This window comes from Dermacentor andersoni, chromosome 4 (assembly GCF_023375885.2).
Source record: "Dermacentor andersoni chromosome 4, qqDerAnde1_hic_scaffold, whole genome shotgun sequence".
In the NCBI taxonomy this organism is placed as follows: domain Eukaryota; kingdom Metazoa; phylum Arthropoda; class Arachnida; order Ixodida; family Ixodidae; genus Dermacentor; species Dermacentor andersoni.
Genome location: NC_092817.1, coordinates 176654757 through 176672175, shown reverse-complemented (window position 1 = coordinate 176672175; position 17419 = coordinate 176654757). Strand labels below are relative to the sequence as shown.

The 17419-nt window shown below is 45.7% G+C and overlaps 1 protein-coding gene across 2 annotated transcripts in view; it reads right to left on the bottom strand.

Moving 5' to 3' along the window:
- LOC129384965 (uncharacterized) overlaps positions 1-17419 on the bottom strand; it is a 180089-nt gene that overhangs the window by 152686 nt on the left and 9984 nt on the right. The window lies entirely within an intron of this gene.

The window sequence follows — 17419 nt, the reverse complement described above, 5'->3', positions numbered from 1 at the left end:
CTAAAAGAAATGGTGATATCATTCGGACGGTCTTGGTTTCGTGCTGGCTGTGGACAACGTGGTATTTAGGAAAGGACACTTTTGGTTGCATGAAAAAGTTGAACTGTTCATCGATGCGCCCCCTCTTCAGGGAGCGATCAGGTAATAGGGGAAAAGCTTCAGCCATAAGAATTTGGAAAATTCGGCGGCGATGGTGGCCACCCACCACCGAGCCCAACAAGGGGACGCTACAAGGTCGGGAAAATACCTGCAGACGCCAGCCATGCATCGCCGCTATAACCTAATATACGATACCCAAGGTTGGATAACTACACCAGGTTAACCCTCGCCACCTGGAAGTCTGGAAGTAAGAAGAAGCGAAGAGATGACAGGAAAGATTGAAAGTGAGAGAGAAAGACGAAGATTGAAGAAAAGGACAGGAAAAGGTGACTGCCGATTTCCTCCAGGTGGGTCAGCCTGGAGGTGCCGTCTACGTGAAGCCGAGGCCAAAGGGGTGTGTTGCCGCCGCCGAGGGGCCGTAAAGGTCCAAACACCCGGCATTGGCTCAACCCCCAGGATCCCCTTTTCCCCGGACACGGCTAAGCCGCGCACGGCTACACGCGGGAGGGTCCAACCCTCGTGTGCTCGGGTACGTGGTGTCGCAACGCACCAAACGCCTGCTGACGCAGACGCCCCTGCGGGCTTGTACAGCTGTCTGTCTCGCCGATGCCGGGTGCATCTTCATTTGTATTTTCGTGACAAAACTGTTGGAGGTTCTGGGTACGGTTCATCCGATGCCACAAACCCCTCCAGGTAGCAGGAGTACCAGCCCTATACTAGTGAACACCCCTGTTCACCGGGCCAGCAGGAGAATCCGAGAATTGCCTCCAGAGCTTGATCATCGCTCCACAACAACATCGACGCCCCCACGGACCAGTATGGAAGGAACATCGACGTCTCTATCGACCATTACGCAAAGTACGGCCACAACGGCAACTCAGTACCTGTTGCAGAATGTCCGAGTGCCGAAATTCTTCCACGGGGATATCTTCGAGGATGTAGAAGGCTGGCTAGCCCAATTTGAGCGCGTTGCTGAGATAAACGAATGGAGTGACGCGGCGATGCTGAGAAATGTCTACTTCAGCTTGGAGGATGGTGCTCGCACATGGTACGAGAACCGAGAAGGGCTCCTCAAATCGTGGCTCGAGTTCCGCCGTGCCTTGCTGGAGACATACACCAATGCTGATCGCCACGAACGAGCCGAACGGGCGCTCCAATCCCGTATTCATCTCCCGAATGAAAGAGTGACGTCCTACGTAGAGGATATGACGCGCCTCTTTCGACGGGTGGACCCTACTATGTCAGAGGAAAAGAAGCTGCGCCATCTAATGCGGGGAGTTAAAGAACAGCTATTTGCTGGCCTGGTTCGAAGCCCGCCGACGACCGTGGCTGAATTCTTAACCGAAGCCACCACGATGGAAAACATGCTGCTCCAGCGCTCAGCTTTCTATGAAAGGCAAATGAACGTTACTTCACCTTCGGACCAGCGCTCCACTACGTATGACAGACAGGCGAATGCTGCTTCACTGACGGACGCGGTTGCCTTTGGGAACCTGGACGTTCTCCGAGACGTTATCCGCTCGGTGGTGTGTGATGAGCTTCAAAGGCTCAGCTGCCCACCTCAGCCCATGGTGGGTTCCATTTCTGCCCTCGTGAGAAGTGATGTGCAGCAAGCGATCCAAGGTCCCGTTCCAAGCAGCAATGCGCCTCCTGTGACAACACAGTTGCAGCGGCCGTCGTATGCGGAAGTATTGGGGCGAGTCCCTGTCCCCGCTCCGACCCATTTAATCCCCGCCACGGCTTACGCTGCGTCATACGTGCCGCAGCTCCCATCAGTGCAACCGATCCAACGTATGGAGGATCGGCGCCCGTTTGAAAGGAAATCTGACGTCTGGCGTACCGCGGACAGAAGGCCTCTGTGTTATCACTGTGGAGAAGCCGGTCACGTATACCGCGAGTGCCGATACCGCCGCCTCGGACTGCAAGGTTTTGCCGCGGATTCACCAAGGCCCAGATATGGCGAAAAGCCTAAGGCAATTGAAGAGTACCTGAACGAGCAGGGTATGCCACTGTTCCCGCGGCGGCAGTCGCGCTCGCCGTCCCCCAGCCGATCTTCCCCCCAGCTCCTAGAAACCCTCCAATGGCAGCGCAGGGACGATCGCCATGCCATCGCCGGGAAAACTAAGAACAGCGACCTTCGGGGGCGAGGCCGCTGATAATCGCCCTTCCGGAGACCTCCAATCGAGGCGAGCACGGTCTATTCAGAACGATTCAACGTCGACAGCAGCCGAACTCAGCGACAGACTCGCTAGACATACTTGTTGTGCTCGATGGCCGCCACGTTAGTGCGTTATTGGAAACGGGTGCTGACTACTCAATCTTGTGGGGAAAACTAGCGACGGAACTCAGAAAAGTTACCACGCCTTGGTCTGGAGCGCAAGTTCGTACTGCTGGCGGGCATATCGTAACACCGTTCGGCATGTGCACGGTCAGAGTAGAAATTCGTGGGTGTATGTTTCCAGCAAGTTGCCTTATACTCCGCGATTGTTCTCGGGACCTCATCTTGGGCGTCGACTTTCTGCGAGAATATGGTGCCAATATAGACCTCCGGGAGCGCACAGTGACTTTTTCGACAGAGAGAGCAGCGAACATCCGCGACAACTGTCGGCGTAACGCGCTTCGGGTTTACGCTGACAGTGAAACTTTACCACCACGCGCAAGTGTCCTGGTAGCGGTCGTATGCGACGATCTGCGCGACGGCGAAGCTGTTGCAGAGGGCAATTCCTCCCTTATGCTGACTCATGCTGTATGTGCAGCCCGCAGTTTCATTATGCTTCGAGGTGGACATTCTGCGCTCCTCGTGACGAACTTCAGCCATGAACATCGGCACCTGTTTCGTCGTACTACTATCGCTTTTGCTGAGCCCATAGCGGACGTTGCTGAATGATTTACGTCTATGACAAAGGACAACCCAGCTCAGACACTCAGCAATATCGACATCAATTCTGGCCTTTCGGAGGAAAAGCAAAAGCGCTGTGCGAGTTGCTACTTCGGTTCGAGGAGTGCTTCGCATCTTGTTCTAAGGCACGCCAGACGCCCATCACGAGACGCCGAATAATCACGTATGAAGATTCTCGTCCCATACGACAACTGCCTTATCGCGTATCGGCGAAATAGCGCAACGTGATTAATGCACAAGTAAAAGAAATGCTTGACGATGACGTCATACAACCATCCCAAAGCATTTGGTCGTCGCCGGTGGTCCTTGTCAAAAAGAAAGACGGAATTCTTCGGTTCTGTGTTGAGTATAGAAAGTTGAATAACTTCCCAAAAAAAGACGTTTATCCGCTTCCGCGGATCGACTATTCGTTAGATTGACTGTAACGAACCAGGTATTTTTCATCCATAGATTTGGATGACATCCGTATTTCGCCCGTTAAGGCGGCGCCAACCCGATGTTATACGACTTCCACACTTCCACTTTTTTTCAGCAAGCATCGTAGTTTAGTAAGCATCGGGGTCGATGCTTTTCTTTTGGCGGGGGAATAATGCCGGTAGGTGTAACGCGCCAGCGCTGAGAAAGAAGTGACTGGAACGCGCACTCGGCAAGAGGTGGGCGCTGAAGAAGAAGTAGTAGAGGCTGAGGACGCCGGTTTGAGTTTTGAGTACGCCATCTTGTACAGCTGTCTGTCTCGCTGACGCCGGGTGCCTCTTCATTTGTCTGCATATGCTGCATATGTGCAATTGATGTATGTGTTGTATATAGAGCGCCAGAGCCATATATGCGGGGAAGGGGATATTGATGCGGAGTAGTCATGACATTTGAAGCTCCGTAATAACAAGGTCGCGAATCGCGTTGTCCTGCTTTAGAACCATATCGAGAGGTGAAGACCAATTGCTGAAGCAAGCACGAGTAACGCCGAGCTGAAGCATGTGCTCGAGCTCATGGCGGGCAACTGAGAATGTCCGTCCGGCGGTCCGCCATGGCCGGGCGACGACAGGTGGGCCGGTAATGATGAATATGACGCGCCACCTTGTGCTTCACAGGTAGCACATCCTTTCGGGGCTTCCTGAGTTGCGGGTACTCACCAAGTACCTTGTCGCGACCGGCGAAAACTGGGGTGGTAAGGTTGGACAGCAGGCCAAGTACGATGTCACGTTATCATTTAGGCACCGATGGCGAACACGCACATCTAGGTTTAAATGGCTGTGGAAGTCCGCTCCTAGTTTTGCAAAGCTGAACGGAGATCACATACACCCACCTCTCCAAGCGCCGAAACACGACGTCTAGTGTTATTGACCAGAGCCCAAACGATTCGATGTCAGTATTCTTCACTGTGTAGAGCGTGGGTATGGACTTGGCGCTTTGGCGATCTGCGGTCGTGGCTGGAACGATAGACAGCTCGGATCCCGCCTCGACGACGAGGTGAATGCCGGTGATGCCGTAGAATACGAAGCCCGAGTGCTGATGCGGCATGCCTCTATTAGCAACTGGCCGTTGCGTTTCCCGTCCACAAACAGCGCTGGGTGCAGCGACCTGCTTGTTCGTGAAAGCGACGATGAGACCAGCGCAACTGCCGCGGCGAGTCTCTAGGTGCACTGCGAGACAGAGAAGGTGAATGGTTGCGCCGAAGTTGGTCTCCAGTGTTGTCAACCGTCTTCAGCTTCTCCAGTGCACTAGTAAGGCGGTTGACTGCTTTCTACAGGCGCGAGAGTCGGTCTCCTTTCTCTGAGACTCTCGCAGCAGTGATAGGTGACTCTGCCTTAGACGAGCAGTCACATATGTGGTCAGCGAGTGTACCTAGCCGACTGAGACTCGTTTCATCGGAACCCGCCTCTGTGGAAGGCGTCGCAATGATAGCTCGTGCAAAATTTGAAGGTGGCTCCCCTTTGTGAAGTGTTCACCCAGTGATTGACGCAAGTGGTGCAGGAGTTCTGGCAGTCTTTCGTCGCCCAGTTCTTCGGAAAGGGTCTGTTCGAGCCTACTCTGTCGCGACGGCTCGAGGCGCTCGAGGACCGTAGGTCTCAGGTCGTCGCTAGCTGTGACCGAAAGCGTACCAGCTAGCAAGTCGTCAATGGCATCGGCGATGTCGGATGGTTGCGCGGCGACAATGTGCAGGTAATTTGCTTTCAGTGAATTGATGTGCTGGAGTTGAAAACAATCATCTGCCCATACAAACGAAACTCTGGGATTTTTCAGCCAGAAGCTGGGCAGCTGAAGCGATGCGGCGATGACGGGAGACGTTATCGTGGCGCTGTCTCTTTCAGCAGGTGTACAAGCAGCGTCGTCCATGGCTAGTGTTCGAATATATAGCGTAAATATCGCGGTTCACCGTTTGGTTAGACCTCGGTTTTGTGGAGGCAAGCAATACATGTTTTATAGCTTGAAAATGGAAAGTCGACTGGCTTTATTCAAAAGTAAAAGCAGACTTGCCGAGTGGCAGTGGTGGCGCCCCAATCGGGCAGCCGGTCTTCTGTTCCAAGAAAGAGCAGGGGCGATGTCGCCCACGGCGAGTCAAGCTGGTTTTCCGGAGCAAGGGGCAATGACCCCCACGGTGAGGACAACGAAGTGACGGGCGGTCGCTACACACTCCATTGTGTAACAGGTGCTGCAGTATCGTATAAGTACCGGGACAATTACCGTTCGTGCAGGGCCCTTCCGACGTAACGAGTAAAAATTCAGATGAAGTTCAGCATGTGATAGGACAACCTTTAACAAATTCTGCAGTGTACTATGAGTGATTAGAGCGCCGCAAGTGTACCAGAGACTTTTTTTTACTGTACAAAGAGAGCGCTAACGGGAACAGGTACGACAATCGACATTGGCGCACCACACGAAGGATACCGCGAGCTATGTTAAGCGGTCCCAGGCGATTTGAATCATTTCTGCGCACAAAAAGTACGATTTCTCTCGGCACAGCGTACAGAATGTTAATCTATAACATCGGTCGGCGTCATTGCAGCGTGCAAACGAAGTGGCAGGCGAAGACGGGAAAATAATATATGTCATTTTACCGGATGAAGAGATGTATAATATGTGCGTCCCCTTGGAACGGGGCGGTGAATTGCGCCACCAAGCTCTTGCTAATATAATGCCTAATGTCCTAGCAGGTTAAAAAAGAAAAAGAAACACGATGAAGTCCACCAATCAAATTTTCTGACCCCCTATTGTGAACTTAGCTATTGTACGTCTCCGTTTTTTGTCGTTTCCCTACTTTTCTTCCACCAATCTTCCAATCGCCTCTTACTAATCTCTATTGCGAACATGTTTACTTTTCCCCTGCTCTCGCTGAACCCAATGGCTTCAAGGAGGCCAGTGGTGCTTAAATCGACCGCTGGGCAGATGTCTTCACATTCTAATAAAATGTGCTTCATCGTTTCCCGGGCTCTACCGAAGCAAGCACATGCTTCTTCTTCCTTCTAATACCCCGCTTTATAGGTGCGTTTTCTAAGGCATCATGATCTCGCTTCGAAAAGTAATGAGCACCGCTTTGAGTTATCATCAATTGTGTCTTTCCTGATTTCGTGTTTTCTGCTTGTTTAGTTACTCAGGTCATGTTTCTTTCTAATTGCCGCCACCCATGAGAAAATTTCAGCCTCTCTGACTTTGCGTTTGACGTTCTTTGTTGCTGTGTTACTCAACCTACAGACCACATACCTGCCGGTAAGCTTCCTAGTTCTTTTCCTTCACTGTGAATCAATGTTTCCCCTGTACAAATACCTCAGCACTCCCCCATCCTATTTACTTTTTTTCCATATTCCTTCGTCGTGCTTCATATTTAATTTTACTCTGAGCTTCCCTCACTTAGTAAAGCAATCAACGGGCTAGTTGGTTGCCGTTCATCATTATATTGCGCTTAGTGTTACAAAGACGAACGATAGGGACAGCACGCTCTACATACGTCCACGTGCTGTCCCTATCGTTCGCCTGTGTAACACTGAGCGCAATATAATCATGAATTTCCCTCACTTCAAAACTAGGCCAGCCTATGTCACCCACCACCGCTTCATTTGTAGTCTTCCCTTCAGAGGCGTCGCACTCACCTTTGGTTCCCATGGGGTCCTGATTGTACCCCTGATTTCAAACAAACAACCGCATTTCCAAAAGTAAGTCCTGGAATTACTACACCTTTCCACATACCCTGAACCACCTCGGATGTATGGATGTTATGAGCGTCCCCTTGGGAACGGGGCGGGGGGTTGGGCTACCAAGCTCTTGCTATTATACTGCCTAATGTGCTACCGAAGTTAAAATAGAAAAAAAAAACGAAAGAAAACACTATGAATTCCCACAACCACACATTCTGGCCCCCTTTTGAGAACATTGCTTTTGTACGTCTCCGTTTTTTTGTCGTTTCCTTGCTTCCCTTCCACCAATCTTCCAATCGCCTCTTACTGATATCTATTGTGCACATGTTTACTTTTCCCCTATCTCGGTCCCTTGGGTTCAGCGAGAGCAGGCGAAAAGTAAACATGTCGGCAAGACAGATTAGTAAGAGGTGATTGGAAGATTGGTGGAGCAAAAGTAGGTGATCGAAAAAAAAAAAACGGAGACGTGCAAAAGCTAAGTTCACAATAAAGGGTCCAAAAATTTGGCTGTTGGACATCATCGTGTTTTTTTATTTTATTATCTTTTTTTATTTTTTAACCTAGGTAGGGCTTGAATTAGTAAAAGCAAAGTGCAGAAGACCAGGACCAGACCAGGACCGGCGTCGGCGGCGGTCCTGTCGTTGGTGTTCTTCTGGAGTCCTGGTCTTCTGCTCCTTGCCTTTACTAATTCAAGCATGAACCACTAGCCCATGCAAGAGACTTACTAGGTAGGACATTAGGCAGTAGAATTGCAAGAGCTTGGGGGCGCAACCCACCACCCTGTTCGAATGGGGACGCTCATAAGATACATCTATCCACCGGTAAAATTACCGATATTATTTTCCCGTCTTCGGCTGCCACTGCGTTTGCGCGCTGCATTGACGCCGGCCGATGGTACAGTTTAACATTCTGTACACTGCGCCGAGCGAAATCGTAGTTTTGGGGCGCAGAACTGATCCAAATCGCCTGGGAACGCTTAACATAGCTCGCGCTATCATTCGTGTGACGCGCCGACGTCGACGGTCGTACTTATGGCCGTTAGCGCTTTCTTTGTCCTGGTGGCCGGCTCTGAAAGCTACCATACTTTCGTTAATCGCATAGATGGTGACGGCGTAGTGTGACACCATGCATATGCGTACCCACATGTGGGCAGTGAATCTACCAATAGTATAACTGCTGCATTTAATGCAGGTTGTGTATATATTACCCAATTGCAATTAATATTAACTGATTTAGGTTACTGCTATGGTCAGACTCGGCTTGCAGAAATTAATGCCAATGTTATCGAAACGTCAGAATGGCAAAGCTAACTGTAAATATAACATGTGCCATGGTTCAGAATATATATATATATATATATATATATATATATATATATATATATATATATATATATATATATACGAGGGTTGTTCAAATCAAACCGGGACTTCTTGTTTCTTTCCAAGTTTAAAGGGACGCCCAGGCTGGAGCTTTTGTATCCAGTTGAAATTTACACAATACTTCAGGCTCAGTACGGTGATGAGACACTCAGTCGCAGTAAGACAGTTCAATGGTGTAAGCGCTTCAAAGATGGCCGTATCTCTATTACTGACGATCCTGGTCGTGGTGGATCATTGCCCACGGTGGTCATTCCTGAGAACATTCAGTGCGTGAAGCAGCTGATCGCAGACCTCGTCGCATAACCTGTCGTTAGGAACAGTGAACACAATAATTCATGCTCATTTCTTGTTCCGAAAAGTGAGTGCACGCTGGGTCCCAAAGCAGCTGTCTGCTTTTGACAGACACACAAGAGTTGAAATCTGTAGAGAACTGAAGGAACCTTTTGATAGAGTAGGCCAGGGTTTTCAGAATCGCATCATGACTTGTGACGAAACATAGGTTCACCATTACACCCCAGAACCCAAAGGAACATCGATGCAGTGGAAGCATACGGAATCACCATCTCCCAAGATATTTCGAACAGTTGCGTCTGCTGACAAAGTGATGGCAAGTATGTTCTGGGATAAACAGGGAATTGTTCACCTTGATTTTTTTACCTCGTGGTGTCACTGTCAAGAATGAGTATTACTGCTGTGTTCTATCCGTAAACTGCTCTAAAACAGGTTACGGAAGAAACGTCCGGGTTTGATCACAAAGGGTGTGGTCCTTTTGCACGACAATGCAGGACCGCATACCGCTCAACTCACATTCCAAACAATCGAGGAACTTGGCTGGGAGACATAGCCCCCCACCCCCCACCCCCCTCCCACATAGTCCTGACTTAGCACGAAGTCATTTCCACCTGTTTGGGCCCGTGAAGGAATTCCTTGGAGGAAAACATTTCAACACTGATGGTGAAGTGAAGAATGGTGTCCTACAATGGTTACGTGGTAATAAGAAATCTTTCTATGCCGAAGCATTTCAGGCCTCAGTTAAACGCTGGGGTAACAGTATGACTGTAGCTGGAGGTTACGTGGCAAAATAGACCGCTTGTCCACACTTTGAAATTGGTTGTTCTATTTGTTTTCAAAAAAGTCCCGGACTGATTTGAACGACCCTCGTATATATATATATATATATATATATATATATAAATATACGAACACACACTGGTCACGCACGCACATTCTAATGGCAAGTCCGCATGCTCTCTGTATGGAGTCTGTCGACAATCTACATAATGGGTGTACAGGAAGGGCGAGTCTACAGCGAAGTGACTGGGTTGACTGGTGGGTGACTGAACGGTCAAGGCCATTCTCGTAAGGGCTGATGCCCAAGCATCAAATGGTCCATTGAGCGACGAAGCCGTTTTCTATAGCAGGGAAACGACACCTAAATTCCCATCGGCTGCGATGCCACGTCACATGCGCGTCTTGACGTAGCAAAGTGGGCGAATCGGAGCATCCGCTGCCTATTGAGGCAGCGCACGCTCACTTTGCAAGCTATCGCCTACGTTCCTACCTAGCGTCCGTAATCGCTATAAAGAAAGTCATGTATAAGAGAGTAAATTCGAAAGCAGAAGTGTTGGTGGTACTCCGTTTCGAAACTAAGACATAAAACTAAGCTGAGTGTCTTACCTACTGGCCTAACCCACACCTCCTAGATAGGAGGCCTCTCTACTCTGCTTGATGATACCATGCTACTCAGCCCGAAATTTCAATTGCCAAGCCCGATGTGAAGAAAACGATGGCGTCAAAATCACACGGCTTACTCTGGCGTGTCCCCGTTAATTTCTATGGCAGTGGGGCAATATAGCATGACGTCACGAATCGGAATTCACCGGCCGTGTGTTATCTAGGAGGCGTTGTCCAAGCGTCTGAACGCGCTCGCTTGGCCGCAAGCTGTTGGTAACCCAAAGGACCGCTGAGTGGCGTTAAAATGGCCATTTATGCTTCCACCAAGCGTGTGGCCTTGCACGCGCATTGTTGGACAGCTGAGCCAATGTTTAGCAAGTGGCACAACGCCAAGTGTGCATAAAAAAGCTAATAAAATAAAAAGCATTAGTGTCCAATTAAATGCCACTGTGTGGTCCTTCGCGTTATGAGCTCTTCGAGGGCAATCTAGTGCGTTGGCATCCTTGGCTAGCGGTTCGTTTATGCCTCGCGAGGCGTGGTTGAAACGCAGAAGAGTGTTTGCGTTCATAAGAAATTCGCAAGAAAAAAATCATTTCACCAAGAGCGACTATAATGCTTTCACATTCCCTCACTTCAGCGGTCTTAAGTGTTTTCGCCGAATTTTGTATTTATTTGCTTACTTATTTGTCTCAGGGTCTTAAAAAATATTGCAGAGGGGAGTGGTACCAGAGACAAGGATTAAGCATAAAGCAATGTCGTTGGTGCTTACACCATATTAGCTGCTACAAAAATGTCGGAATAAGTTATTAATGCAATAACGAATATTGCGTGTACTCAAATTGAAAAACATTGCACAGTAATTTATGCAATAAACATATCAACCTCTAAAACATTGCCGTTATGGCACTCATAAAAAACCCATTAACTTGAATTTGAGATATTTGGAAGGGGACTGTTAGTAAAAGTCAGCCCTTAGACATTTATTACGCAGCATGCTCGTTCGGGACAAAATTTTATTTCTGGGCCCTGTTTAGGCTAATTTACTGATGCCCATTCGAAAGGTACAATATGATTCAATCATTTTTATACTCTATAATAATAGCTGAACCGCGAGACTCACATTAGTCAGAAAATACCCTCACATGCACTGTATTGGATCTCATCGCCAAGTAATCTCTCCTAAGCTCGTTTCGTAAATTTCATCGGCTTCCCGAACGGTGAAAACTACTCATAGATACGTATTCGTAAGGTTAGCATATCCATGAGCTCAAAGATACCCTCACCACGCCACACAATAAATTTTGGTTATACGTAGGAAGTTGCTAAGTACCCTCAAGGGAGCGTTCTAACGCAATAATTTAAAAAAAAAATTGGTCCATTAATAGCCGAGATAAAAGTATTTCAGTGCCGTGAGCCCATCATTTTGAGAGGCTGAGTGTCACAGCTAGACACTCTATCCACTCGCCCCGTCTAACCTCCGCAAGCAAGATTCCTTCCCTGCGTTCTCCCGCACCGGACCTCGAGGATCTCCTGACGCACAGGTCACGGGCGCTGTCTTCTTTCTATTTACAGCGAATCTGTATGCAGCTGCCCTGCGGCGGTGGACGATGTCCGTCCCTCTACGCGTCTCATCGACGCGAAAAAATTTTCCTCTCCAGTTTCTCGCGAATGCTCTGTGCCTCTCAATATAATGTATGCACCTTGGGAAAAATTATACTGAAATTTGCCGCTACGAGGACTGTATCATCACTCCGAGTTTCATTTACTTGTCATAACTAGTTTGCAGTTAGGTTGTAAACTATACAAAGCTCCCGTCTGCTATCAATACGTGGTTGTTTACGGAGAGAGTATGGTTACAGAAAACGGCTGTGAGCCTTGTTTTATCGAAACTATTCCGAAACAAATTATATGCCTATTACACACTAAGTAAAAGAAGAGTATCCCTGACTCTTTTCGAAGAGCCTGGACTGGTCACGTATACGACACACTTTGTGGGAGACACCCGAACTCTCTTTTGGCAGAGAGTCCCGAGACTATCTGTGCTCAATACAAGGTGTTTACGTGACTCCGCACACAATACTCATGCATACTCTTTTGTAGTAGTCACCTATACCCTCAAAAGGGTGACAAGACTAGTGCTGAGGTAGTCCGTTAACAATTATAGATGAGTCAGACGACTCAAGATAAAGTGTCACATGAACACTGCAAGAATGATTCAGGTCTCTATTCTAGATGAGTCTGATGACTCCATAAGTGTGTGTCAAGTTACACTTAGGGCGTGGTGCCAGCCTGTTGCAAATAAAGTAAAGTAACTACTCCATGTAAGTCGTTTCGCTCTTGGTTGGCAGTGTTGATCCGCTTTTCAAAATGTGTGAACTCTTGCTGTAAGTACACAGGACTATGGCTAGTTCTCAAGAAGACTACTGTGAAAAGACAACAAAGGATAACAAAGAATCCACAGTAAACTTGCAATGAAGCACATGGCAGTTTAGCAAGAAAAACTTAATATTTCTTCAATCTTTGTTATTGTTTTCTGGAAAATTCAAATGTGTCAGTCAGCACAGAATCACTATGAAAGCAAGACAGTTCTCATTACTATTAAACTGGAATCAATAGCCAACCAAGTAAAACAGTCTTAAATATCTAATATGTAGCCTGCAGCTGTATATGCATGACACTGCAATGCCACTCAGAACCACAATGAGACTCCAAAATATTCTGTAACTCATCTAGAAGTTTAATTCACCACCGCACAAGTCTCTTATAATATGTCAAAAGATTTAGAAGTTCAACGTATTTCCCTGTTCTAAAAGACTTAACTTACTACTTAACACTCTAAGCAAGTAAGCTACACATAACAAATAAGAAAGGCTGCACTTGTGTACAAAGGAGGCCCATATAATAAATATAATAATACATAATATAATAAAGAGGCCTAGAGTGTGGCCTGATCCCGGTGACCAGAACTGGTAACGCACTCCCTCACCAGAGCAGGATTGGCCACCCTGGTGCAGTACTTGGCCACAACCTCCTATATGAACACAACAATCAAACCCCGGCCCTCAGTCCCCAGCAGATGCGAAGCAACTGACCACGGCGGCGGTCAGACCTGCGACGCTGCAGAGGGTGCTAAGAATCCCTGGACAATTAGTACGTGACCGGGGTAGTTGGAAAAGTATGGGAGAGGCCTTTGCCCTGCAGTGGGCATAACCAGGCTGATGATGATGATGATGATGATGATGGTGATGATGATGATGAAGTGCAATAAAAACAGTATTCCAACTTAGATTACATTATCTATGCATTATTACTACGCTTGCTGAAAACAACTGGTTGGCAATTGATAATCCAATCTAACAGTAAAAACAGCTGTTTCACCTTACGGTACACTTGTTGGCACTTTTTCCCACACAATTTGTACATGTTAGCGTGAGATGAAAATTGATCTGAAAAACACCACATTTAAAAAGTTTTGCATCAATTTTATTTTGTCATACGACATGCAACAGTGTATAAAAGGTTCATAACTGACAAACTTACAAAAATAAATACAGCAACACTTATACTGATCATTTATTTATGTTGAGAAACATACTTTTGCAAGACTAAGTATAATAGCTGAGACATACAATTTCACAGGTAGAAATAACCGCTAATACAAAACTTTCCATAATGCAAACACGTTGACAAAATAAGTAGCAAAGGTAGCTGTTATTTGTTACGGCAAAGATAGCGCATGAATGATGAGGACAAGGTAGGAAGCAGAACACGTAAACAAACTATACCCAGCTGCATGCACGCAGCTGTAACAATACACATAGTGCACAAAGACCCAAAAGGAACAAAGAGGAAGATGTGAGGAAGGCTTCTTTTACTCATCACAAGTCATCCTGTAAGAGCACATTATGCACTGGCTGTAATCGATCCTCAGCCCATACATGAATAAGTTAGATTAGGTGCCACATTTACAAATCACTCATACAATGTTGTTGTGATTTTCCTCATTCCAATCTTTAACTTAGCAAGCATGACTGAGTTACGTAAAGCCTCCCTACGGCTTGGCACATATACAGAAAGAAGTGTTTCTATAAACACTGGAGGTAATGGATGGATGACTGACACATGCCTCTTTTAATTATTTTGTCTTTGTCATTATGATTATCTACCACAGTAGTCTTTTGTAGCGTGAAACACATCCAGATAATACACTGTGGGCAATCTAGTGTGAACACCTGTTGTCGATTTCTACTTTTCTCTGGTGTCCCGCAAAGGTAACAATGGCGTAAAGGATTGTCTTCCCAATTTTATGCGTTCCCAAACAAAAGGAGCAGATGATAAGCCGCATTAATGGTGCGTGAAATAAAACATCTGTGCTTAACTTTCCACTGCCGCTCCAATCTGGAGTGATTGTTTCTTGCTTTGTTGTGTACACTAGCACAGGTGCTACGTAGTCCCCTTGGTGCCCAAATCAACTCTCACACCACAGCAGGATGTCATATTTTTTAGTCCTAAGCGAAACTCTGGTTATGGGGGACAATTGCGAACTCATATTTTTGCTTTCTATCTTAATTATGTTGTTGATCTTTAACTTTAACCACTTTACTACTTTTCTGCAGGTGCAGACAGACCATTGCACGAATGCTAGGTTTTGAAAACACCAGGGCAGGAAATAAAGCAAGAACAGATATTTACAAATTTGGGTGCCCACTCTGCATTGCGCAGATATGTTTCAATGAACGGTAAGGCTACTTGGTAGATAAACAAATAAAAGATAAGAGAATTAAGCTCGAAGCCTACCAAATTAGTAACTGGAAATTTTATATGTAAGTTAAATTTCGTTATTCCCAGTGATGAAACAGTTTTGAGGATATGTGCGAAGGCGACCAAGTCACTCATGCTCACAAAGGAAACAAAATAAAAACAAGCAAGATTAGAAGAACTTCGAACTTGCAACCTATAGTAAGACACCTGACATGACTGATTTGTGTACTTACTGAGCATAAATTGCACCTAGCGCATAATCTGCTTGTACAAGATGACAAACAATGAGTTACTGTTGCTTTCTCTCTGGGGCATTTGGCTCTTCTGAACACATGCACACTGTATGGCACAGCTGCCTGGATGTAGCTGGGCATAGTTATGAGTCAGCATCACTCTGTTTTTATGGTCCTGCACTATTATCGTTATAAATTATAATTAGCAAGCAGCCTAACTATCGGTTTGATGAGCTGTATTTTAAACAAAACATACTGACAGATTTCCCTGTTTCTTGCTAACATAAGGAGGCGGGTACATCCTTTCAGATTGCAAGAAACGGCTGTTCAATAGAACAAATTCTGAAGAGAGAAAGTCTACAATGACCAGTACCTTTATTATTAAATGCCATGTACTAGCTCTTGCTGCAATGAATACCTCAACTACCAAAAATTGTAGTCTGAAAAAATAATTGGAAAATATTTACAAAAGTTACTGAGACTAGAACTGCATTATAATTGCAAATTTCTCCTTAAACAAGATCACCATAACTGAAGTTTTAATAATTTCAGCAAAATGGCTAACATCTCATTATAGAGGCTAGTCAGAGCTGAAGGTATTGTCAGTTTGTAGGTGTCTTCAGACTGACAGTTCTGAAATATTTATCGCCATACTTGGTGGAACATGCTTTGCTGTTGCAGATATTACTTTGCCACAAAACATTTTGTAAGCCTTGTGGGACAATTCTGTGTGGAAGATAAAATTATTTGGTCATGTCTTTCTGGGTTGTGTATCTCAGAACTGATGCTAGCCTGAGTTCTTACAAACTAGACGTTATTGAGTACCGTAATTATAATCCCTGCCACTGCTATATATTTCTGTTTGCGAAAATTGTCGCATTGTCATGAAGCAGTTATTTTCAATTTTTAGCGGCAGTCACTGCTGAGACACCCAGTACAAAACACAAAACAAAGATATGGAATCAAAATGTAAATGTCGAACAAAGTTATACTCGATTCTATATTTCACAGAGCTGTTTTTTTCCTGTCAGTGTGCCAATACCAATTGCAAATTCATAAACATTTCATGTATTGACTTCTGGCAAATGCAGGAAATTTCAGTGTTTAACAGAAGCCCTTGGAAAGACAGCCCAGAGTCGCTTCGACAAAAGGACTTGCCTTCAATATGCGTCGCTATGTTGTAGGTCACTATAGCAAGGGGCATGTTTTGCTGATTGAATATTACTCGAAACAGTTTTAATATTTCTACTAGAGGTTTGAAAAGAGAGCAAATTGTAGAGTTCTTCATGCAGATTTCATATCTGTCATTAGTATTTGTTTAGCTGCTTCTTGAGTTATGTCCTACACAATGGGAAATACAGTGATCTTCACGGGCACTTTCTTGTGTACTAAATTTTCACAAAAAGCAGTGTGCTGTAGCTAACTCAGCTCTTTGTAGACTGCAAAGCGCCGATATCTATTCAAACAGCATGTAACGTTACCAGAAGTAAGCGAGATTAGTAGGCAGGCAGACAGGCCTGCCTACTAATCTTGCATACTTCTCATGCTATAGTGAAAAAAATTATTGAATGTACTTCAAAAACGTTTTCTCACAATAGAATGAGAATACCCTTATGCACTTATAATTGTGCTATACTAACGAAATTTGGCATATGCACTCTTCAAGATATGCAGAGTGCTGATACCTAATTGATATTGCAATCTGTAAAACTATTTAAAGCGGTCTAATATTTTTTTGTATAGTTCCAGTAATTGTAGAAGCTGTTTGGATAGGTATCACCACTTTGCAGTATACAACTAGCTAAATAAGATACAACATGAAGCTATTTCTGAAAATTTTATACACTAGAAAGTGCCCACAAAAATATTTTGCCACTGTGTAGGACATAACTAAAAAACAGCACCTACACAAAAAGCAATGACAATTCTAATCTAATAAAACACTTTATGAATGACAGTATATTCAAATCTCTTGTACAAATATATAAAAAAGTTGTTTCGAGGAGTATTCCTCCTTAATAAGTGGGTGTCAGTGTATTCTATCAAAGTGTTAGCAAATGCTTTCAGGCATACCATGGGGAGCTTTATAAATACCACACGCACGCATCTGCCTAAAAAGCCCCACGCCCTGCTTGCATTCCTTAGTCATTTTTGCATTCTGTTCTATGTCACCATTTGCATCCCTTAACATTGAGTGTGCAAAACCAAAAACAGCCTATTATGTAACACAGAATTTTTAGC